The sequence below is a fragment of the Homalodisca vitripennis genome, chromosome 3, assembly GCF_021130785.1.
Source record: "Homalodisca vitripennis isolate AUS2020 chromosome 3, UT_GWSS_2.1, whole genome shotgun sequence".
Taxonomy (NCBI): domain Eukaryota; kingdom Metazoa; phylum Arthropoda; class Insecta; order Hemiptera; family Cicadellidae; genus Homalodisca; species Homalodisca vitripennis.
The window spans coordinates 15,798,179-15,825,926 of NC_060209.1; positions in this window are offsets into that span (position 1 = coordinate 15,798,179).

Consider the following 27,748-nt stretch of genomic DNA (forward strand, 5'->3'; position numbering starts at 1 on the left):
CAAAGGATATACTGCATGATAATTGGTTTTAAAACGCCCAGGAATGATAGTTGGACATAACTTTGGTGAAGCAGCGAGAAGTTGGGTATTACTCGCTTACAGAAAGCCCAGCGCATGGTCTCCGATGTAGCCAAAAAAGCTAGACAAGCTCGGTCAAGTGCTAAAAGAAAGCTGGAAGACCAGTGAGAAGATTTACAGGATCCTGATAGCCCCAGTTATGTAGCATGATGTCATTAAACTTATGTTACAGGTTAGTGAACTCTCTTATAAACCTATGCATGGTCTTTATCTGCGATTTCCAGAAATTTAACCTTTTCCCCCCACTTATGTATCTTTTCCTCAGGAACTAATCATCAGATTAGGATGAAAAATTACAGTTTTACTTTAAACTAGTACACACATTTTAAGCGCAAGATATTTAAAAAAAAGATAACACATTTTTGTACAAAAATATATGGTTTTGTTAAAATAATATAGTTTTTTAAATATTTTAAGAAATATATTTAAACTTGTCCGCTGTAATTGTTAAAGAGTGCCCATATAATATTGTTCTAAAGTTTGATTTTCATAGGCCAAGATGTTCCTGAGAAAAGGGTACCCAAAGTTTCATAAAGTAGCATTGAAATGAGTAAAAAAAGTAAAGTAAAGATGCCTTATTTTACCAGGTGAAGTTAGGGCTAAGATGCCCTCTCTTACACTTAACCTGGAGTCTAACGGAATAAAGGTGACTTTCGAACCGCCACCAACGGCCGGGCAGGCGGGCTGCTTGCAAGGACAGGATCGCTCAGCGGTCACCCATCCAAGCAGCAGCCACGCTCGACGTTGCTTGATCTGGTTATCTTGCGATAACCGTTGTACCCGCTACACTGCGCCATTGGCTTAATTAGGATAGGCCGTACCGAACCCCTTTAAAAATCTTTGGCCAAGGAGGAAGATCTTAGTCAGCGGCAGTAGTTATGACTCATATGCAAACGGCGCTATAGAGATTTCCGAGAAAGTGGCGACAATTAGGGGACCGGCTGCTGGTAGCGGGCAGCGGCGTCTCTGTGAGTTAGGACCAATCTAGAGGTCAAGTAGCTGACATTAGCATGGCACTTTGCATGTCGCTGTCCGTGTCTCTGTGTCGTGCCGACATCCTACTTCCTATCTCAATGAGACTGGCGTGTTCCCGCCTTGCCGGGACTTATTAACCGACAGGCTCCCACACAGTTCACTGCACAGGCTCTTCTGCAGAAGCAACAGGCGTGTAATTCGCTTGATTGAGTAAATTTTGTTCGTACACTTTGTCCCGGGATAGCAAAATAGGATGGGGAAGTGTAACATTGTCTTGTATATTGTGATTTGAGATAAAATCTTCTATGGAAGCACATAACCATAAAGGAGAACCTCTTAAACAGACTTTTAAAATCCACGATGTTTGATTAAAAAATTAACTTTATTGTAGCATATTTGAAAAATAAGAAAATGGATTTCACAGCTGCTCTTATTTTTTTCTTGTCTCCTTTCTTTTTTTGGATTTTATGAACTGTGTACCACTTCTGTTTGTAGGATTAGTATTTTTATAATTGTTGACGAGACCTATTGTAATTTTGGTAATTTCTTAATGGTCAATACATTTCTTATCTTATTTTGATAAGGAATTAGGTAAAATAATAATGAACATAAAATATCCTGTCACTGTTGAGTTTAGCTCCAGTTCACCTTCTCTTAGTGCAGCGCCTGAGATCTGACGCTGTCACTAACTTGACTCCTGGAATCTGGGTTCGTCTGAAGAGATCCAATAAGGAAAATCAGCGACTAAAAAGCTCAAAACGTACTCTTTGCATCGTTTCAACATCGGAGACACGTAAACTACAAATATAATCTAATCCAGTTGAAATCTGTGACAGAATCAGATATTGAAGTTGAACTGTAGAAAATCCAACATTAACATTGAATCAACCCTTCCCACCATACCTATGTTTTATGTGGATAAACAATCCGGTTATCGTCAATTCTTATAAGGACACAGAAATCACTGGATACTATTCACTGTCGACCATGTAAGGGTAAATCTAAAACCACTAGGTAATTTTTCCTAATAAACGAATGCTTAATTATTTTACCTCTTCGATCTTACTTAACGATCTGAGCTCCCTAGAATTAGATAGTCGAGAGGTATATATTCTCCGGAATATCATATTCCAAAAAATATAAAATTGATCAAAGAACTTTTGTACTTCAAGGGAAAGATCTGAGTAGCCTATTTATTCACCTATGGTTTTCAAAGAAGAGGTAATAAACTGATGTTTTTGATACGACTTATTGTTTATGCATTAATGTTTGTTTTTAATAACTACATGTTATATACGTGTATATTTTCAATTGTTGTCATCTCATAATATTATAAAGGTAGCTATGTTAACTCATTGGTGAGATATTTGACCATCAAGACTATGAGTGTTGGACTAGATACAGAAGGGTATGGGGAATGATTTTGAGAGAGGGGAAGTAGTTTTTGTATATTTAAATTTTTGAGGAAATCGCCATACAATTGAAAATATCTCCTGATGAGACCTCTTTTCCGTCATTGCCATTTTGAACCATTGAACATTAAAAAAGCATATATTGGGCTGCAAACGGTATATTTTTATGTTTTTCATTGTTAAACAAATTTCAGAACAAATTAAATTATGACACAAAATAATTTTATAAGCATAATTTCTATTTGCATTTTTGAGAAAAAGGTAAATCATGAACAAAGCGTTCTCATCGTTGCAATATAAAAGTTCAGCATTAAAAATACAAAACAATACCAACTAAGCATTGACAATACCTCATAACCACGTAAAACACAAATTTTAATATTTGTGGTAATTAAAAAATGTAATGATGGCATACCTATTGTTATATCTTAAAACGCTTGCGAAGTTGATAATAATTTAAATGTAACTGAATATTTCAACTGTATTCAAAAATACTCTATTTGTATTTTCTTTTAATGTTTCAACTAGAGATTTGATCGTAATAGAAAATACTTTTGTATCGAAAGTAATCTTACCATGTTATGAACACAAGAAAACAAAGATGAAGGAAGGAAGGAGTACTTCAATGTCAGAATATTTCAATAAAAACGTATATAAACAGAATACTCTAAGAAAACAAAATTGAATGGTAAGTTAGTGTTGAATTCTCACTGTATTAAGTCATCATATTAAATACGAACAAATGTTTTCCCTGTAGGACAACATTAGTTTTTTAACTTTTTTGCTTTTGTCATTATTTTTATTGTAAACCTTTAAATTCTTTTTCAGTAACAATGGCGATTTAAATTCTGGAAGTATTTTTGTTGTTTGTTTGCTGAAACTGTACATCAAGGCCAACCAGACACAATGAAAACGTTTAGTATTAACGCTTACTAATCCATAAAATTATAAAAAATTTTGCGAAACAGTTAAAAAAATGTATAAACTGGATTCAGTTTAGACAATAATTTATATAAACTTCTATAAAACCATTTTATAAGCCACACTCAAAGTAGAATTTATTCCCCGTTTTTTTCTGCAAATCCTCACCCCACTACACAACATGTAATTTCAATCTCCGATCAGACTCAGTGGGAAACGAACGTTAAAATTCTGATGAGCGGCCCACAATTCTTCGGAAACGCTCCCAGCTATGAATAGAACTGGCTGCAACCCTTGTCCTAAATTCGGGAATTCTTTATTTCACCCCTTCGGGCAACCCTTGAAACGGACCGGAATATATTTGCAGTTCCGGAAATACAGAAACACGGAATCCGTGCATGTGACGCCCCACTGTCAGCCCTGACATGTCTAGGTTCGATTACTGTTCAGTAGTTTTTTTTTCACCCAATCGTCACCTTCACTCCGACTACCCTGTCACATCTGCTCATAAGCCGTTCTTGCGTGTCGCCTTGCAGGATTAGAATAGTCGATGAGTTTTTTCACCCCCGGAAGTTTTCTACCCTTTGTGACAGCCCTCCCATATTACCTTGGCTTACGATCTGATCGAACTCTCAACGGACAGATGCAGGCAAATACTTATCGATGCTGATTTTGACTAGGAAGTTCAATTTACGTCTCAAAAATGCCCTTAGGTATTCATAAAATTCCTTGAAGGACTCTAAGTGATTTCCAGAAAAATGTGTTTTTATTGAACGTTTGTATTGTGAATAAAACTTACATTTAACGGAAGAGAAATATATTGCTCAAGTTATGATTTTTTACTCTGACGTAATCTCTTCAAAGACTGCTTAAGAGGTGTTAAGAAGATATTAGGAACATTGTACGTAATTAAATGCCTAGTTATTAAAATTTTGAAACTCTGTAAACATTTAAAGTTCGTGCTTTAAAACTTGTTTCTACGAATTCGTCTCTGCGGCGAGTTTGTCTATTGGTTATCCGTGTGTTTCTTTCGAACTAATTTTTCACAACATTCACAGACCTCAAATTTTATAGAATTAGGCATTTTAAAAGATTTTTAACTCAATTATGAAGCACTCATTACTTTTCAGAAAGTTACTAATGCATTATGGCCACTAATATATACTAGGCTTGTAGTAATATTTGGTATAGACATGATTCCTACCGTAGCAGGATAATTACTAAGCAAGGTAATCAGGTCTATTGCTACAAATGTATGAATACAAAATATGACTCTTTTATAGAACAAATTATTAAATATAAACCTCCTAAATTAATAATTTATTGCCTTTACAACATTATTGTTTATAGCAATGGTACGAACACTTTTAAATGTTTATAATAGTTAATAATATAGTATTACAATGTAAAAGTAAAAAAAGTAAAGTTTGAATATGATAACTGTTTTATTTTGTCTAAAAAACTGTGTAAACAACAAAAATTAGGCTATTGTATATTAACATTGTTTCGATAATTTTGATCTTTAATACAAATATTTATGATAAATATCTGAGTTAAAATTAAAATATTAATTTGTCAAGAAGAAGTATATGTATATAGTTTAAATTCGACTAAATTTTAGTAAGTTTTTAAAATCGACATTTAGTTACTGTGAGGATACAAAATAAAGTTTTATTCTAAAACTTATTTTGTCTCCTTCACTAAAATGTTAAAGGCACTGAGCTATTAACAATAAATTCATATACTACACTTACATACAGGAAAGATAATATGTTCGTCACAGACTTCGTCCTGAGCTAAGCTATTATTCCATCCATACTTATAGTGATGATACTGACAGTTGAAATTTTAAACGGACGCTACCAAACGTTATTGGCTGAGCGTGAGCAAAGCCTATCCTAGGGTCTTAACATTTGCTTTAATGTCTGTCTGTCTGTCTGTCTGTCTGTCCGCACTATATCTCGAGAATGAACGGTCCGTGCGAACTATATACGAAACTGTGGATGTAGTTCCATATACATATATGGAACATATATATATATATATATATATATATATATATATATATATATATATATATATACAGGGTGATTCATGAAGTTATCCCCCCACTTCTACAGCACATTGTACTAATAAAAATAATGAAAAAATGTTATATAAACATAGGTCCGAAAACGCTTCGTTAGCGAGTTACAGCTAGCGAAAGATTTCGCCTGAATTCCTGGGTAAAGAGTAAAATAAAGCCATACTGAACTTTTGGAAAGGTTAATTAAGTAAGAAATATCGTGGATTCTTATGTATTTTTACATGATAAAGCTAATAAAATAGGTTTCAGAACTGTACCTGTAGTAGTTTTTGAGGGATTCAGGGTTAAATGCAAAAAATTGGGGCACGAAACAATGTTTTTTTTTAAGTTTGATGTACAATAACTTTGTTAAATTGGTAATAAATACATAAAATCAACAAACATTAATTGTAGAGAATTTAATTCTGAGAAAATTGATATAATCAAAGTCTAAAATAAAACATAAATAAGTACCAAAAAATCGATTTTATTCAGTATAATACATTACTAGATGTAAAGAAATACCGTACGGTATTTAGTTAAAATAAAACAAAAACAAAATGTTTGTTCCTTAATGATGAGATAAATTGAGAAAACAAGATTAAATGTTAAATAAATTTGTTTGTAAATAAAAATATGTTTTATTACGTTGTATTTTTTTAAATAAAAATTTACATCAAATGTTCGAAAATAAATGAAGCAAACATTTTCTTAAATATTATCACTAATAAGTAATTTATTATAGCTACCTAAAAAAGTAATAGCCATTAAATGTAATATAATTAAAAAAACATGCCAGCCAATTCAACTGGAGATAAATAAGAGTTTCCAATGTCAATAAACTTACAGAAAAAAAAAATGTATTCTTTAAGAAAATATTTTTGTCTACCAAATTAACATAATTTATGCTTTGAGTATTTCACTTTATTCTACATTTTTGCATTACCTTCCAACAGTTTAAAAAATGTTATGTACAATTGAAATAGAAGCTTAAAAAACTTTAAATGGTTATTTTACCAAGAGTTACTAAAAAGTAAAAACTACCAATCCTGTCATCCGATTTAAATTTCTGTCTAGTAACAGATGACACTGTAGAGACAATTCCCCCTCACCTCCAATTAATTTTCGATCTGCTCATCGATTGGGTTAAAACCTACCAATCCAGTCAAATGATTTTAATTTCTGTCTAGTAACAGATGACACTGTAGAGACAATTCCCCCTCACCTCCAATTTATTTTCGATCTGCTCATCGATTGGGTTAAAACCTACCAATCCAGTCAAATGATTTTAATTTCTGTCTAGTAACAGATGACACTGTAGAGACAATTCCCCCTCACCTCCAATTTATTTTCGATCTGCTCATCGATTGGGTTAAAACCTACCAATCCAGTCAAATGATTTTAATTTCTGTCTAGTAACAGATGACACTGTAGAGACAATTCCCCCTCACCTCCAATTTATTTTCGATCTGCTCATCGATTGGGTTAAAACCTACCAATCCAGTCAAATGATTTTAATTTCTGTCTAGTAACAGATGACACTGTAGAGACAATTCCCCCTCACCTCCAATTAATTTTCGATCTGCTCATCGATTGGGTTAAAACCTACCAATCCAGTCAAATGATTTTAATTTCTGTCTAGTAACAGATGACACTGTAGAGACAATTCCCCCTCACCTCCAATTTATTTTCGATCTGCTCATCGATTGGGTTAAAACCTACCAATCCAGTCAAATTATTTTAATTTCTGTCTAGTAACAGATGACACTGTAGAGACAATTCCCCCTCACCTCCAATTTATTTTCGATCTGCTCATCGATTGGGTTAAAACCTACCAATCCAGTCAAATGATTTTAATTTCTGTCTAGCAACAGATGACACTGTAGAGATACTTCCCCCTTACCACCAAGAATCTATTTTCGATCTATTCAGCGATTAGCTCTTAATTAAAATCTACCAATCCAGTCAAATGATTTTAATTTCTGTCTAGCAACAGATGACACTGTAGAGATACTTCCCCCTTACCACCAAGAATCTATTTTCGATCTATTCATCGATTGGTTTCCTTATGTGCGTTACTGTATGTATGTCACATACAAATCATGTATACTAAATTATAATACAAAATTAGAGGGTCTCCACGCTGCTAGTATATCGAAATTAATTCATAATTTCAAAAGGCTGATTTCCTGAAAATAGGCTAACAGGAGCTGTTATCAAGGAATAGTTATTCAAGAAAGTCAATGGGGTGCAATGAGCTTTATTGGGTAGTAAAATACGCGCTCACCCTCCGGAAAAAAGGGGTTGACAGTCCAGCGAGGATCGAGGGTGGCGGTAAAAAATGGGCTGATATTTTGTAGTAATATTCAGTGAAGTGATGTGTTGACCCTAGAGCACCTGCTGCTGCGTGATAAGGGTGGATTGTAGGGGCGAGGGGGAGGGGGAGGCCTGTTGAATGTCCGAAGTGACTGGCATATTCACCCCCGCCTGGCCACAAGTGATACCGCGCTGTACGGTATTGGATGTTCTCTCAGACATCGACTTTTACTGAATAACCATTAACACTTTGTCCAGTTCACTCACCAGTACGTCCTGTAGTTATTAAGTTACACTTACTTGTTGATACTTTGAAGATAATGGTTTTGCTATAACACTTTTAACAATGCAATAAAGGAAAGGTCCAAATTTGTTCAAAATATGCGTAGCCATTTTTGGAAAGAAATGTAAGTTTCTGATGATACTTATAGTAAAATAAATCATTTATATACGACAACAACACAGAACTTGTTTTGCATCATGAAAGTTATTTCTATTAGGAACATTGATCCAATTAAGTTCACAAAACGGAGTTAAAAATATTATATGAAGGGCCTTAAGTTGTTATCACAAGTGATTATAATGTTATAATAAGGGCCTTAAGTTGTTATCACAAGTAGTTATAATGTTATAATAATGGCCTTAAGCTGTTGTCACAAGTGAGAGTAACATTATATGAAGGACCTTAAGTTGTCATCACAAGTGAGAGTAACATTATGTGAAGGGCCTTAAGTTGTTATCAAAAGTGATTATAATGTTATAATAATGGCCTTAAGTTGTTGTCACAAGTGAGAGTAACATTATATGAAGTGCCTTAAGTTGTCATCACAAGTGAGAGTAACATTATGTGAAGGGCCTTAAGTTGTTATCACAAGTAGTTATAATGTTATAATAAGGGCCTTAAGTTGTTATCACAAGTAGTTATAATGTTATAATAATGGCCTTAAGTTGTTGTCACAAGTGAGAGTAACATTATATGAAGTGCCTTAAGTTGTTATCACAAGTGATTATAATGTTATAATAAGGGCCTTAAGTTGTTATCACAAGTAGTTATAATGTTATAATAATGGCCTTAAGTTGTTGTCACAAGTGAGAGTAACATTATATGAAGGACCTTAAGTTGTCATCACAAGTGAGAGTAACATTATGTGAAGGGCCTTAAGTTGTTATCAAAAGTGATTATAATATTATATGAAGGGCCTTAAGTTGTTATCACAAGTTAGAGTAACATTATATGAAGGGTCTTAAGTTGTTATCAAAAGTGATTATAATATTATGTGAAGGGCCTTAAGTTGTTATCACAAGTGAGAGTAATATTATATGAAGGGTCTTTAGTTGTGTTCACAAGTTATAATAATATTCGAGCAGCCGAGAAATGTCACAGGGTGTGAAATTAAATTCAAACAAATTTATTTTTATCACTACGTCTTAATGACTGTCGATTCCCAAACAATTCTTAATTTTCGTTAATAATCTGATTCTTACTAAGTTGAATTATACGATGTAGAGGGTTTTGCAAAGCTGTAAAATGAATCATAGATTTGTTACATGACATTGATACTTTATATGTTCAGTTATTATTTCTTTTGTAGTTTAAGATGCTGGAGAACTTCGGTTGAATTATAAGGAGGGTAATTTAATTTCACAATAAATAAATGAAATAGAATCACAATAGTTGAATGTGAGGATGTATTCATTAATACATTACTGTTTTACTTGAGACTGTGAATTGAATTTGAATAAAACCTGCAACTATACTTTATGGCTTTCTTAAGTGGTTATTCGTTATACGTAGTGGTTATATACGTATTTTGTATCTTTTACTTTTATTTTGTAATGACCTGTCCCCTTTTTAATCTCATTCTTTCTGCCCGATCTGATGGTTTACTGGCCTGTACTGATAAAAGGTACAATATTGTCACACATCCGGTTAAGTGATAAAAGTGATTACGTTGTTATCAATTATATACCATCGTTTTCCAAAAGAGACCGCTAGTTTGCTTAATTGTGTTAGTTAAGAACATGCATACTCATTTATTTAATAGTTCTAACATAATTGTAACATTGTAGATTGTTGCAATAGTCAACAACACATAAATAAAGTACTTTCAAAAGCGTTCCGAAAGAACTGATAAAGAATCTTCCGAACATTCAAATTTTTTACAATGATTATCAAGAATCAGTAGAACAGACCGAACCCCACGGTTCTTTTGTGGACCACCTCTGGACCCATAGTTTGTATCAGACAATTTCGCGGGATTATTTATATAGGAATATTGCCACATTTAACTAAATCAGTTAATTATCATGATCAGCCAACTACAAAATCATAGTTAAGTTTTAACACAATACATAAGGACAAAGGATAACAGGATTCCGGACATTTGCCATCGTTATAGGTTAAAAAAGGTATAACACAACGTTTCGAGGATTGGAATCTATCCTCTTCATCAGGTGGGGGAGGTATTAATATCTCCCAATACTTGGATTTATTTTTGTGCAAAAATTCGCTCTCGAAGGGTATTTCAGTTTATTCACTTGGCAGCACTGATTTGCCTGTAGGTTTCACTGTTCACACCACATCGAGCTGCGGCAATAATTATCAGCGCCCAGGCTGATTTGCATCGCCGGGCGTGAGGATTCTTGCACGCACGCGCATGCACGCACCGCACCGGAAGTGGAACGCTATAAAGTGATGGCTCGGTCGAGAATATGTAAAATGTTGGCCACACATTGTCTTAATCATGCTTATCATTTGAATTAACCGCCGCTGCTAGTGGAGAGCCCAGTGAGAGTCGTTGCCGCTCTTTCTTTAGCCTCACGTCATGCATCATATACCTTCCAGGCTGTTTTACGAGTTAGCTTTCGAGCAAAAGTTTATTATATTCTTCTTATACCTAATTTAATATAAATAACATGTTCCCGCCCCTTAACACATTACATTTCAACGCAACCTCTGTTAGATCAAACTAAATTTAATCTATGTACGCATTCAATAAATGAATCTTAGAATAGTAAACTGCAAGCTTGTTAGCTTTATTTATTGACGTTTGCAATGCAATTGAAAAGTGTTTTAAGCATTAAAAATATGATTATTGATTAATGAGCGTGGAATGATGCTAACAATTAATTGTAATCATTATTTTTGGAAAATTGGATTGTTGATTGCTTTGGACTAACTGACATAGCTGAGTGTGGTATTTGTACACACGATGAAAATTGCATTTTCTTGCAAAAAAAATGGAGGACACACAGAATGCAATCAAGTAAATAAATGTGTACCACAAAATTACTATGCAACTTCATTAATAGTCAAATATATTGTTTTATTGTGCTTAACTTTTCTTATTCTTTAGTTTTGTGCCTTCCTCAATAAAATTGGATTCAGAAGATCTATTCCGTTTTTATTGAATTTATTTACGCCATTTTTTAGAATAAAATTCTGTACAAATTTTACTGGACCTTTTTCTTTGTCTATAGATAATTTAACGGGGTTATTGTTGTTCAAACACAAAACAGTGTTTTTTACCAGAACCTTTTTTTGTTTTACCCTGACTTTCTCCTCAACTTTTGGAGTTTAGTGTAGGGGAGTTAGGTTTTATACATTTTGTCAGCTCATGTAACATAAAACATATCTAATTAACAACCTATAGATTTCAGTGTGAGTTAATTTCACTGAGAGTGCTGAATTTCAGGTGAAATCTTTGACCCTGTATAACTCGCCAACGAAGCATTCTCAGGACCCATGTTTATATAAGACCTTTTTTCATTATTTTGATGGTAATAAGCTTTTACAGTATAACAGATTCCTCCTGAAAAACCCTGTATATATATATATATATATATATATATATATATATTACAGCAATAAAAAAAACACAAATGGTAATGGTTGGTAATGTATCGTGGTATACACAATAAATACCAACGTTTTTTAGTTTTATTTATTGTGTTATAAATTTATGACATAATTTACTAATTAAAAAAAGTCAGTGAAAACACATTGGTTAGTAGAGTGAAACGCCGCCTACCGCATCAGAATACGATGATCCAGTCAGAAATGGCAGCGCATAATGTACTTCACAATGTGTACCTAAAACAAGCCGCCATTTCTGATTGGATAAACCTTTTGAGATGCGGTTTGCGGAATTCAACTCTACTAAGTGAGCTCTTTCAAATGAGGTATCACTCGACCCATGCTTCAATTTAAGATTTCCATGTTTTCCTCTGTGGGCCGTCCCCCCCATGGTTGGCATGTCATGGTAATAGCAAGGAAAAATAGTTTACATAGCCATATGACACTGTGCAAAGTTTATAGATGTTATCTCCTATGGTTTTTAAAATATTAAGCCGTACACATACTTTTCAAACACCCTGTATATATATTTCAGGAAAGTTGACAAAATATAAAATGGATAAGATCATTATATGTGTGTTTCTAAACGAACGTCTTTAGTTGTAACGTATGTGCCAGGGCAAAACAACAAAGACACCACGAGCCCAACACAAAATGAGTTTTTCTTTCCACTCGGTGTCGGTGTTCGTGGAAGCTGACGAGGTCAGGTCGGTTGGAGTGACAGCTAGGATAAGGAGAGGTAAGAGTGTTATAATGTAGCCTGGCGGTGATAAGGACTGATGGAGCGGATAACCGAGTAATGGCAGTGTTTGGTGTGGTGTCCATCAACCGGTTAACTGCTTTTAAACTAGAATATAATTGACTAGCTTGACCTGATGACATTTGACTCGCGATTACCTTTTCGACGGTGCCAATAGGGCGTTCGCGGCGCTCGCTTACTTAGCGGTTTCTTAACAAATGTGACGTGTCGGATCTGAAGTCTGAAGAAATTGCTCTGACTCACACCTCTCGCAGTTACAGCCTTACTCGATGACGGATCCTCTTTTCCCTCCAATTTACGCTCGGATGGCCTCTTACATAAATATAAACTCGGCGCTCCTGACTCCACGGACGTTATTTGCAGATAAAACTGTTTAACTGCTCAATTATCTCTTGAACTTTTGGACACAAGGCGAGTCAGTACTTGGAGACGATTTCCTTCAATTATCTTCAAGGTCTTAGTTCATGCAAGTGGTGGACGTATCTTATCTTAAAAATAACCAATGTAAATAGTGCTTGGATACACTCATCTTAAAGGATAATCTCTATAATAGAAAAACATCGAAATGCTCGTAACGACATTAGGTGGATAAAGAACTAAGCTAAGATAGTTATTTTCTATAAAAAAGGGAGAGGCCGATCCCCGTTTAAGCCTAAAATGTAAGCTTAGGCTAAGTTAAAAATGTGCGTGGATATTTTTCTGGAGGTTAAAATTTACCTACATTGTTCCTGCAAATCAAGGTTCCATCATAAATAAATAAACTACTTATTGTAACTAAATACAAGAACATACAAGTGGAGAGAAAACGATGGGAACAGGATTTTGCCGAAAATTTGCCATTGTTCAGTGATACAAAAAATCAGTAATACTACGTTTCGATATATGTAAATCTGATCTCTTCTTCGGGTGAATAACTAACCTAACACATAATTTATACATATATCAGTTTTAATAATGTGCTGTGTTTTATTTTTATTAAGTGCGTGTTTTAGAGTTAGTGAAGTTGGCACACAACATAGCGGTTTGTGATTCATGACTTAATCGTGCCACAACGCTCTGAAATGATTTGTTTATTTTAAGATAGATTTAATTATGTGCTAGGATAGTTATTTGTCGAAGGAGAGGTCAAAGTGCAGATCTCGAAACGTTGTGTTACTGATGTTTTTTATTACAGAACGATCGCAAGTGTCCGGAAAAATCCTATTTCCTTAAAAATCCTCCCATCGTCAAAGCAAACTTCAAACAAAGAAGAGACAAAATGTTCAATTTCTTGTTATTTGAAAAGTGCTTGATAAGAAGGAAATATTATGTATAATATACAGAATGGATATTAAAAACGAATATAAATATTGTCGATTTATATTTACATAACCAGATCTGAAAATTTAAATATAAACCTTCACTCCTTAAGATCAGAAATTCAGACGTTTCGTTTAATTATCGTCTTATGGCTGTTTTTTCCATCCCAAACATTAGCATGTCTAGAAGGCAGCATCATTAGAAATATTTTCAAATTTTACGTCTTGCTTATAGATGCAATGTTGCAAACACCATACTGTGAGAGATTTTATGAAATACCTCTCCAGTACGATGACCTTACTTGACGATGAGTACTTCAGTTACTGCGGACATCTAGCTATTGTACAATCATACTGTGAGATATTTTGTTAAATATAGTTCCAGTACGATGACCTTACTTGACGACAGGTACTTCAGTTACTGCGGACTATCTATCTATTGTACAATCATACTGTGAGATATTTTGTTAAATATATCTCCAGTACGATGACCTTACTTGACGACAGGTACTTCAGTTACTGCGGACATCTATCTATTGTACAATCATACTGTGAGATATTTTGTTAATTATAGCTCCAGTACGATGACCTTACTTGACGACAAGTACTTCAGTTACTGCGGACATCTATCTATTGTACAATCATACTGTGAGATATTTTGTTAAATATAGCTCCAGTACGATGACCTTACTTGACGACGGGTACTTCAGTTACTGCGGACATCTATCTATTGTACAATCATACTGTGAGATATTTTGTTAATTATAGCTCCAGTACGATGACCTTACTTGACGACAGGTACTTCAGTTACTGCGGACATCTATCTATTGTACAATCATGCTGTGAGATATTTTGTGACATATATCTCCAGTACGATGACCTTACCTGACGACGGGTACTTCAGTTACTGCGGACATCTATCTATTGTACAATCATGCTGTGAGATATTTTGTGACATATATCTCCAGTACGATGACCGTACTTGACGACAGGTACTTCAGTTACTGCGGACATCTATCTATTGTACAATCACACTGTGAGATATTTTGTGAAATATATCTCCAGTACGATGACCGTACTTGACGACAGGTACTTCAGTTACTGCATCCATCTATCTATTGTACAATCATGCTGTGAGATATTTTGTGACATATATCTCCAGTACGATGACCTTACTTGACGACAGGTACTTCAGTTACTGCGGACATCTATCTATTGTACAATCATACTGTGAGATATTTTGTGAAATACATCTCCAGTACGATGACCGTACTTGACGACAGGTACTTCAGTTACTGCGGACATCTATCTATTGTACAATGACACTGAGATATTTTGTGAAATATATCTCCAGTACGATGACCTTACTTGACGACGGGTACTTCAGTTACTGCGGACATCTATCTATTGTACAATGACACTGTGAGATATTTTGTGACATATATCTCCAGTACGATGACCGTACTTGACGACAGGTACTTCAGTTACTGCGGACATCTATCTATTGTACAATGACACTGTGAGATATTTTGTGAAATATATCTCCAGTACGATGACCTTACTTGACGACAGGTACTTCAGTTACTGCGGACATCTATCTATTGGTATTCACAGGCGCGGTGCGGCTATAGGCCCTAGCTCTACCGGATGATTAGAATGTTTTAATAGAGTTGGGCGACATCCAGGGCGAAGGCGAGGACCGATCTACTTGGCGGGGTCCGTGGGCACGTCCTAGGGACATTCCGGTCTTCCCCGGTACTGTACATGCAGATACCTGTCAATCAGGGGACCTCCTGCATGCTGATGTCCCTGGGTCTGTTCAGCACTTATGCCAAATATCGCTGAATTCTTTCTGTTTTAGAGGTACATATGTTTCTTGTTTGAAGTTTTTTTTTACGATGGAAGGATTGTGAAGGAAACAGGATTTTTTCCGAACATTTGCCATCATTGAGTGTCATTTTTGTCATTAGGTTAGTTATTTACCTGAAGAAGAGATCAGGTTGCAGATCTCGAAACGTGGTATTACTGATATTTTTGTTTCATAAATATGATATATATTTAATTATTTTTCAGGTAGATGAAAGACAGGTCTCTGGTATAATAAAGATTGCCAAAGTCCACAATCTTTATTTATCGGGACATTCACTACCACATTCGCTCCATAGAACTGTACAAATCGTACTCCTGGTAAAATTGGTTTTAGTTCAATATACAAGATAATTAAAGTTGAATTCATAAAATTATGAATGTGTTGTATTTCACAAGTGAACAGAAAATCGGAATATTGTGATAATTATTCACATAATAAAGTAATTTTAACAATAACAGTATAAGTATAATAAAATAATTCTTCCACATAAATACTGTGGCAGCATTCACAGAGAAATCTTGTATTAATAACATTCTTCCCTGAGGGAGGGAAGGACATACCCTGTGTGTCCTTAATTAAGGACACCGTCAAGTTTCTGTTCCAAGGAAGAGAAAGGATGATTATCTGTTAAACGTTTAATACTGAGGGCGTAGGACAAAGACGGAAAAATCAGTGGTCCTTCTTGGAAAATATATTTCGAACCAGTTCCAAAATCTGGTAATCCCAGCTTATTTAAGTTATTATACTGTACCTAGTGACGTAACTAACTCGCTGAGTATAGTATAATTTACATAGTGAAGTAACTACCTTAGTATTGTATAAGTACTGTACTTAGAGATGTAACTCCCTAAGTACTGTATACTCTACCTAATGTTGTACCTCTAACTGCTATATACTGTAATTACTAATATAACCCTCTGATTATTGTACGCTGTACATAGTGATGTAACTCAATGAGTGTTGTATACTGTACCTAGTGGATAACTGTAACTGAGGTATATTGTATACTTAGTGATGTAACCCTTTGAAGTACTGTACTCTGTACTTAGTGATGTAACTCTGAGTACTGTACACTGTACTTAGTGATGTAACTCACTGAGTGTTGTATACTGTACCTAGTGGGTAACTGTAACTGCGGTATATTGTATTTAGTGACATAACTGAGTACTATACACTATACATAGTGATGTAACTCAATGAGTATTGTATACTGTACCTAGTGGGTAACTGTAACTGCGGTATATTGTATTTAGTGACGTAACTGAGTACTATACACTGTACCTAGTGATGTAACTTAATGAGTATTGTATACTGTACCTAGTGGGTAACTGTAACTGCGGTATATTGTACTTAGTTATGTAACTCACTAAGTATTATATACTTGTACCCAGTGGGTAACTGTAAACTGCGGTATATTGTACTTAGTGGTGTAACTCTTTGAGTACTGTACACTGTACCTAGTGGATAACTGTAACTACAGTATAGTGCACACTTAGTGATGTAACTCTTTGAGTAATGTACACTGTACCTAGTTACGTAACTCACTAAATATTGTATACTGTACCTAGTGGATAACTGTAACTGCGGTATATTGTACTTAGTGATGTAACTCTTTGAGTACTGTACACTGTACCTAGTTATGTAACTCACTAAATATTATATACTGTACCTAGTGGGTGACTGTAACTGTGGTATATTGTACTTAGTGATGTAACTGAGTACTGTACACTGTAACTAGTTATGTAACTCACTAAGTATTATATACTGTACCTAGTGGGTAACTGTAACTGTGGTATATTGTACTTAGTGATGTAAATCTTTGAGTACTGTACACTGTACCTAGTTATGTAACTCACTAAGTATTATATACTGTACCTAGTGGGTAACTGTAACTGTGGTATATTGTACTTAGTGATGTAAATCTTTGAGTACTGTACACTGTACCTAGTTATGTAACTCACTAAGTATTATATACTGTACCTAGTGGGTAACTGTAACTGTGGTATATTGTACTTAGTGATGTAACTGAGTACCGTACACTGTAACTAGTTATGTAACTCACTAAGTATTATATACTGTACCTAGTGGGTAACTGTAACTGTGGTATATTGTACTTAGTGATGTAACTGAGTACCGTACACTGTAACTAGTTATGTAACTCACTAAGTATTATATACTGTACCTATTGGGTAACTGTAACTGTGGTATATTGTACTTAGTGATGTAACTCTTTGAGTACTGTACACTGTACCTAGTTATGTAACTCACTAAGTATTATATACTGTACCTAGTGGGTAACTGTAACTGTGGTATATTGTACTTAGTGATGTAAATCTTTGAGTACTGTACACTGTAACTAGTTATGTAACTCACTAAGTAGTTATGCAACTCATTAGTGATTATATACTGTACACTGTACCTAGTGGGTAACTGTAACTGTGGTATATTGTACTTAGTGATGTAACTCTTTGAGTACTGTACACTGTACCTAGTTATGTAACTCACTAAGTATTATATACTGTACCTAGTGGGTAACTGTAACTGTGGTATATTGTACTTAGTGATGTAACTCTTTGAGTACTGTACACTGTACCTAGTTATGTAACTCACTAAGTATTATATACTGTACCTAGTGGGTAACTGTAACTGTGGTATATTGTACTTAGTGATGTAAATCTTTGAGTACTGTACACTGTACCTAGTTATGTAAATAACTGAATATTGTGCACTGTACCTAGTGGGTGATCACCTAGTGTGATGGTTTATGTGATCTAAAAAATTTGCTTTCCGACAATAGTTCATATAAGCCATTGTATATACTAGTGACACTCCTCCCAAAGACACCCCATTATACTTGGTAAACGTGTTCTAGGTAAGCAACACAAGAGGATACAAAATTTCTAAATTAGTTAGTTCCTTGGGGGTGCCTAAGGGTGAGTCTTTCCACAAATATTCATTTGTCCTATTTCACTAAGTGCTACCTATATTGTTTTGTTATGAATCATTTTGAACTGGAAAATAATTTTTACTCAGCGTGTCATAAAACGAAGATTTTAAAACATTTTGGAAGTTGGCTTACGATCCCACAATACTGACCTAACATTTTTTTTAATCAAGATAGATATTCGAATGTATTGACCAAATTCTAATAAAAATTAACCACGCTTTCACACATAATTTCCTAACGGTTTAAACCTGTTTTCCATCAGCGTAGCAAAGGTAGGACCAGGGAAGCTCAGTTCTGGGGGTGACTGTACAGACTGACCATGAATGGCGCACCCTCTAGCACTAGGGCGGCAGGTAGTCGAATAAACTACCCCTAAAAAACTTTCCGCCGACCTTTTTTGTTAAAAGAGAAAACTGCAAGAATCCTCCCCCTCCCCCATCTTCTGGTGGGGTGTGTTTAATAGTCGGGCAGAATTCCGAATCGCGAGGCCTGTGCTCCTGACTTGCCCCAGTTGCCTCTGGCCCGAACCAGGTTCTGGGAAACAACCACAATAGAGTACAGTTATATGTGAGACTATTGTTGTTGTTGAAGACCCTCTCTCATTTGCCTGCACCCACTAGAGGCCTGTCTAAATTAGCCCAACAGAAGGCCAAGGACCACTTTTGTTTTGTTCCACCTGATTTGTCAGATCCTCAACTAATTTATCCCGGCTTGGAACGACAATTTCAGCTATAACTACTGTCTGTATTCTTAAGTACAGAATGTTAGTTCGTATATGATCATGTAGCGCCGTATACTAATTATTGTCAAATATGAGGTTTATTTTTTATAAGGACTTTCTTCCCGAAGGAAAACTCTTCTTGGGCCTAAAATCAAGAGTTTTCTTTCTTTGACCCAAAGGACCAAATGGCAAGCCTCTAAAGCTTTTTTTATCAAGATTTATAGCAAAAATGACCAGTAAGGAAAAGATACAAAATTTTTAAAGGACCTGTCGGATTCTTATTAACATTATTTCGGATATTTTCAGAAATATATAACTATTACAATCGTAAAAATTTCTGTTATCCTTTCAAGATGAATTTCAGTAGTAATCATGTTATTGGTTTGCAGGATTCCACTTTCCTCCTGTGGTGTGCAGTGTAGTTAGATTTTGTTTTACTTGTTCTCACTTTGGTGCTGTGTCCCAGGGATGTTTAAGTTTGATGACTCACTTTCTGTTTTCAAGTACGAAGTTCTTATCACACTTGGCGTGTTCATTATGTTTTCTCGATCTTACGTCATAGGATTTAACACCTACATTAGCGAACATTAGCCAGTTCTTGAAACGTCGTCTGTCACCATTTTTATGTACAATAATAATGAAAAATGTCCAAAATCCTATAGCCCTTCCAAGAAGAAGTGACTAGGTACTCTCTTCAAAGGGTAAAAGGACTAACTTCAACATTGATTGTAGATCTGGTGTTGCTACCAGTGGTGATGGTAATGGTGAAGTTGTTGATGGTAATGGTGGTGTTGGTAATGGGAATGGTGGTGTTGGTGATGGGAATGGGAATGGTGGAGTTGGTGATGGTAGTGGTGGAGTTGGTGATGGCAATGGTGGTGTTTGGTGATGGTAATGGTGGTGTTGGTGATGGTAATGGTGGTGTTTGGTGATGGTAATGGTGGAGTTTGGTGATGGTAATTGGTGGTGTTGGTGATGGTAATGGTGGTGTTGGTGATGGTAAAGGCGGTGTTGGTGATGGTAATGGTGGTGTTGGTGATGGTAATGGCGGTGTTGGTGATGGTAATGGTGGAGTTGGTGATGGTAATGGCGGAGTATTGGTGATGGTAATGGTGGTGTTGGTGATGGTAATGGCGGTGTTGGTGATGGTAATGGTGGAGTTGGTGATGGTAATGGTGGTGTTGGTGATGGTAATGGTGGTGTTGGTGATGGTAATGGTGGTGTTGGTGATGGTAATGGTGGTGTTGGTGATGGTAATGGTGGTGTTGGTGATGGTAATGGTGGTGTTGGTGATGGTAATGGTGGAGTTGGTGATGGTAATGGTGGTGTTGGTGGTGGTGATGGTGATGGTAAAACAGCGATACTACTGTTTTAGTGACTTCACTAGTTACTTCTCATATTAAAATAATGTGTTCAATGAAGACACAAACAAATAAACTTGGGACCTATAAAAACGCGTATTAAAAACTAAATTAGCAAGAAATTTTTAAAATAACATAAAACAGCTTCTCACTATAACGCCTGGTTTACTCAGAAATGTGGTTGAACGATGGTTTTGAACGATGACGAGGGCTGTCAGTCAGTATCTGCATAAATCGATCATTTAAACAGTGACCCTACGCAGTAAAGAAGGGCCAATCATGCCCCGCATATTAGGGCCACCAGCCCTCTGGTCCCTACAATGGACTCTGTTTATTATGTAAATCTGAGGGGGAGGGATGTCGCAAAAAACTACGGTACGGCTACATCTGAGCAGGACATTAATGTTTTTGCACAGCCCCCTCCCCCCCCATCGTGCTCGTCATGCGTGAGGTTGACCCCAACTTTGAGGCACCAGATCGTTTTGGTTAGTAAATTTCATAACTACTTACTAACATATGATTTTGTAATTGTGATTACGGAGTTTTCCATAATTTTTATCAACAAACAGAATGTATTATATTGATTAAGGCCAGCATCCATGCTGTATTATTTTGGTATTAAACGTATTACAACAATAATTGCAATTTATTTCAATTTCCTTTACAACACTCTAGCCGTTATGTTCTGCTCGAACTTATTTTATTTGAATACACTAAACTGTAGGAAATATACGAGTACGTCCTGCTGACCGACAATGTTCGTTGAAATAAATGGGATTTCACTTAATTTTTCTCGCTCAAAGTAAAATACGTCTTTGCCATTCGTAGAGAAATAATGTAGTCAGATTTGTTATGAATTGGATAAGTACTTTTAGAGATTTTCATGGTTTTTCACAGCTCAGTTAAAAATGTGCATGTTGAATACTTTTCAGCACTTATCCAAACGTGTGTATTTACATTTCAATGGAATTCTCACTGTAAAGCGAGCATTGAGCGAGATCGATGTGTTCATTCATGTTCAAACACACCTAACGGTAAAATACCGATTTGCAATTCCAAGAACGAAAGTGCACAAAAGGGCTAAAAGGAAAGTAAAAAGGAAAGCTTCGAAAATCGCACATTGAAACAATCGTGCCTCAGGGCACGCAGACCTTGGCCCTTGAGGTGCTTGAGAGGGTTGCCACCCCTCCCCACTACAAGGCAGACCTTCCTTAAAAAACGTGGCTCTCCACAAAAAACATACGCTGGTCGGCAAGCGGCAGCGCCACAGCTGCTCTTTGCGAGCCGTTGACAACATTTTGTCACGGGGCGAGGTGTACGTCGGGGGGGGGGGTGACTGCACGCGCTAAAGGGTAAAGGGTAGCACGCGTCCACCCCCTCCCCCCGACGGTACACCCGGCCGTCGTAGCGGATATCAATGGCGGTCTATTGATGACCTTCATTGAGTCTTCATACCGAGACGGATTCGCAGAAAGAAATCAGTTACAAGAAAACGCGATATAAATGATTTTATTTTGTAAAGAAGCACTGTCTATTTTAAACATTATCGGGTAACATTGTACTAGTAGCTTTCAGCACATGTGGTGGTGCCTTCATTTACACATGCTCATGAAATGGTCGCATAAAATTATTGTCTTAACCTTTATGAATCAGATGTTTTCAGTTTTGTAAGAGATAAAGGGTGAGTTTTGTTGGGTCTTTTGGGGCAGGAGAAGAATTTTGATAAGGAATAATGCAACAGCCAAATAAAATTATATAGCCCTCAGAAGGAAAGATCAAAACAATACGAGACGCTCTTCTCTATATAGGAAAAGTGAGAATAACCAAACAAAAACGCAAAATTTATTTTCATAAAACTGTAAAAATTCAACATATTGAAGTACTGTATTGCATGAAACCATAGCCTAGTTTTAATTAAATCACTAGATAACATGAATAACATTACTTCTGCACCAAAACGAGTTGGGAGAAAACTAAAATCATTTCGGTTTTTGATTTTAAGATAGCCTACCCTATTCAAGTTTGGGAGAGCGCTCAAGATTTTTTTCACAAAATCTTTTTTAATACTCTCTAATTGCTGTATAAAAATAAGAATAAACTACAGATAAGACTATTCTAGATCAAACATGCTTTAGTAGCGATAATTACGCTACTTATTTTGTAATAAAAGTGTTTTAAGACTCTACATTTGTATTATAGACATTTTTAGGGAGATTTACTTTCTTTGGAATCTAACCCGCCCTATTATGTTCAAACAAACACTGTACGAAAGGGCTTTTGTAGTTTTTCATGCCGGATCGAACAATTAAATCTCGGCGCCAATTAATAAGTACAGGGTTATGACTGTAAGGGTGCGTTTGCGGATGGGAATAATGAAAATTTAATTCCGTGTATGGTTTTTATAAATCGAGATTAGATTGTTGATGTTTTGACAGACAACTTGGTTATTCTTACGTTAATTATAAAGGAATGAATTACGCACTTTGCGTTTTGTTCATATGAAATCCAAATATGTGAATTTCCACGATTCGATAAAGATTAAGATTATTAAAATAAATCTAGAGCTACATGTTCGTACACTTGCAAATTAAGAAATAGTAACACTTATAAACAAGAGACTATTGGATGTTGAAACATAATTACGCTTCTTGATTCCGAAATTGACGTTTAGTTTTTCTAACAATTAATTAATCGTGGGACACAACGGCGGGCGGTGCAGACGAAAGTTAGAAACAGCTGGGAGGCGAACGTGCTGCGCTCCGTAGGCAAAATCTGCAAGTTGTTACGGTTCCAGGAAAAATAACATGTGGGGGGAGACAGGGTCGGAGGATTTGCATTTCGTACATTGTTAGTTTGCCCATTTGGGGCTGCAGCGGGGGAGGGGGAGGGGCAGGGTGCGTCACCTGTTGGGCTAGCCTTGCAAACAAAAAACCACCCCGGCATCGACATATGCTGCGAACACCAGCGCAGAACCTGGAGAATACGTCTCCGAAAGTTGTCCGTAAACTGCGTACTCGCTATAGATCCAGACAATCAAAAATCCAGATGGCAACCCTGTTGTACTAAAAATTACTTAAAGTTCTTTTGGATTTCGTTATGACAGTGTAATAGTATTAGGTTATGGAACACACTAACTACTAAAGATAGCTTTATTGTAATATAAACAAATATTTGGAGGACATTTTTATTTATCTTTTATTTATCTCCCAGGAGGTATACCTCGTAAATTTATTAACTAATGGAAAAGGGTGATAAAATTAGTTTATAAAGTGTTTAATACAAAGTTTGAAAGATAGCTCAGAGTTATGTTTGTTCAAATGACACATCAATATGGAAGGTTATATTTAATTATAACTTCACAAAAACGTACAAAGCCTTTGAACAACATCAATATTCCAGCTTAAAGCACATAGCATTGTTTTTAAATCGAATACTGACATACAAGATTTGAGAAATTTAACACGCATACGCATAGTCCTCACTTCCTTTACCCTATGTATTATTCTCGGCCTTTGTGCTGTAAATATGCCACTCCCATAACCAACCTTTGAATCCGCTAGGCATCACAATTCACGTCTTTTAAAACTTCAAATTCTTTACAAAATCCATATTTTCCTATCCTAATTCTGCTCTAGCGGAAAGGGCGCATAAAAAGAAGGGTGGCATTGCCCGAAAAGAGTTCATTGTGGGTAAAAAAGTTCTTTATAAGCATTTTCTTACTGAGAGACCTTTCAGAAATGAAGGTTTCTAGACATATTCCCAGGTTTTTTGCGGAATTGGCGGCCGCTCCGCTACACGCCAGGTCGAGGGTGGAGACGTCACAATAAAACGGATTTATCCAGAAATTGGGTCGAAATCCCTCGAGGCCATTGAATCCTGACGCCCGGTTTTGGGTTCGGTGGGGTGAGTTTTTAGTAAAAACGCAGGAAACACCTGAAACTAAAGGGGAAGGTTCACTTCTGTAGGTCATGGTCATCTCCACATCGATTTCTCCCTTCCGCGCCCTCTCCACGACCTCTTCGCACAAACAGTGAATGTTGACCGTAAAATAACTGTGGGCAAATTAATATGTGACTCAATTGGGTGTTATTACTATATTATCACATATTTACTCCCAGTAATTAACACGAAGGATGTAGAACCTTTAACATTCCAGATCTAAAACTTGATTGTCCTTTAAATAATATAATTAATTTGCTAGAGGCAATCTCACTTTTCGGAATTCTATCTAACAACAATTATATGCTGTAGAGGCCTAACCAATGCTCCTTCAGAGGATATTGAAGATAGAGATTTTGCTGAGCATATTTTGGTGGTATCCTTAGTGAGTGTTGAGTTTAGCTCCAGATTGCCTTCCTCTTAGTGCAGGGTCTGGAATTTGCCGCTGTCACAGACTTGACTCCTAGGATCTGGTCATTAAAAAAACGGCAATGAAGAAGCTCCAAACGAACATCGTTTCGACATCAGAGACACCTATACTACAAAATATTTATAGTGTAACCTAGGTGGTAGTCTCATTGTCTCATCAGATGCACAATTGAGTTCTCTACGATGCTTCTGACACAATCTCAAAGTTCAGAGTGGAGCTGAACTCAAAGCCTAAGAAAAAACTAAATAATTTGGAAGAAAATTTTAACATGTATAACACAATATGTATAAACCTTTTAAACACTTTTTTAAACTTTTATTTTCATACTATGTACATTTCGCATTTTGGGATTTCTGGGAATTTTGGTGGTGTGCATTTCTGGGAATTCGAAATGTACATAGTATGAAAATAAAAGTTAAAAAAGTGTTAAAAGGTTTATACATATTGTGTTATACATATTATTTTATTAAACACTTTTCGAGGCTACATCTCTAAAATTTTAACATTTTGGAACACGAGCTTACGAAAATAACACTAGCCGTAACAGAAGCATAGTGAGAGAACAATCTAATTTATTAACATCTCATTGTTCAAATAGACAAGTTTGGTTAGTAAAATTTAATTTTTTTTTAATGTATGCCGAGTAACGTGGTACTCGATTAGTGTATATAACACACTGGAAAACGTTTCTTTGTAGTAATCAAGCAATGAGTTCATTTTAAACAAAAGTCCAGTGCACGTCATTTTGTCATTTTTGCACGTTATTTTAAGTCATTCATATATTCTTTTATTAGACTCGCATTTTTCTTAAAATACATTTTTAATTTTCTGTGTTCAAGTTGGAAAATTACTATTTTTACGGGATTAGAACAAAATATTAATTAATATGTGTTGTCGATAGCGAAGTCACATTTTCTAGAATCGTAGATTAGAAACTTGTACAATGTGACGGCCAAAGGGAAAATGTGATTGGTGGCCGTAAAAAAAATAACTCAACTCCTTTTCCCCTCTCACACTCATTGACTGAAAATCTGACGTTCTTAAAGTTTTAATTTTTTGTCTGTAAGGTTGGTATTTAAGGTTTTTAATTTTCCATGATAACAGTTCATTTGGCTGAAGGAAGTTGGAATTGTTAAGGTGAGAACAATGTGGACATGCTACTTTAAAGGCTTTAAAATAGAAACTGGTGGGAACAATATAGACATGCTACTTTAAAGGCTTTAAATAGAAAAAGGTGGGAACAATATAGACATGCTACTTTAAAGGCTTTAAAATAGAAACTGGTATTTTCAGTGCACAATATTATCCCAACCTTTTCATTCAAAAGAATTACAAATTAATTAAATATAGTTACATGAAGTAAATGTTTCCACCGCCAGAGATATGCCGGTCCAACTGTTTTTCTATTAATGGATGACAAGAGAATAAACGATCAAAAATATAAAGTTATTATTTCCGAAACTTTTCACTCATGCCTAAGAAGAGTTGTATTAGTTTGTAACACATAATAGTCACTATGGAATGTGATAGTTTGTTAAGTGATAATTATTAATTCAATGCACAGAGTGAATTTATAGCCTTCTGCAATTTTCATATTTAATGAACATGTCCCTAATTATTCGGTAAAGTTTTATTGTGAATTTTGATAAACGAGGCATTCCATATTTTGTCATAAAATTAATTAGTACTTTTTCTGTTCAACGCATATTCAACCACAGTTATATTGGTGTCCGTTGAAGAAAAAAGTATTAAATTTAAAATTAGTTACCTTTTTAGTAAATATGAGTATTTGGCGCTTGTTCAAATAAGTGTTGAATATCTTTAGACTCACTTTACCATTGCTGTTTTTGTTAGTTCGATGCTATGTGTTATTTAAATAATCCAACGTATACGTATTCTGCTCCTGGGGGGGGGTATCCTCACGAATCTTTAGAGGATAGTATTTATTTACACAAATTTAATACATTAGTCAGAAATAACAATTTAAATACACACCTTACATACACTCAACGTATAAAATGTACTATCATAATTATTACAACCTGTATCCTAATTTATTATTTTCAAATGAGAAAATCAAGTATAAATGCCACATACCAAAATTAACTCAAACCCACAAATTTTGGAAAAGTAGTAACAAAAAGATGCAATGTTTTATTTTGCAATTTTCTCTAAAACTCTAACAATGTTTAGCTAGTGGTATGAAACAATTTTGTTTTTTAATAATCACTACTGTAGAACCGATTTTGCACAATATTGAAAAATAAGAATAAGTTTTATAAGAAACTATGATTCTATGATTGTGTACTTGTTTACACAATTTTAATACATCAGTCAGGAATAACAATTTAAATACATAGGTACCTTTACATACTAGACTACACTAGGTGCAGAATGTACTGTCATAATTATTAAAACTGTATTAAATGTATTCTTCATTATTTTCAAATGAGAAAGTGTAAATATCAGGAACGAAAATCAACTCAAACCCACAAATTTTGAAAAAGTACAAATACAAAAGTGCAATGTTTTAATTTGCAATTATCTCTAAAAATCTAAAAAGTGTACCTTATAATATGAAACAATTTTGTTTTTTAATAATCACTACTGTAGAACAGATTTTGCACAATATTGAAAAATAAGAATAAGTTTTATAAGAAATTATGATTCTATGATTGTGTATTTATTTACACAAATTCAGGAAACACATACATTGCATACATTGGTCAGGAATAACAATTTTAAATACATACTTTACATACTAGACTATGCAAGGTGCAAAATGTACTGTCACAATTA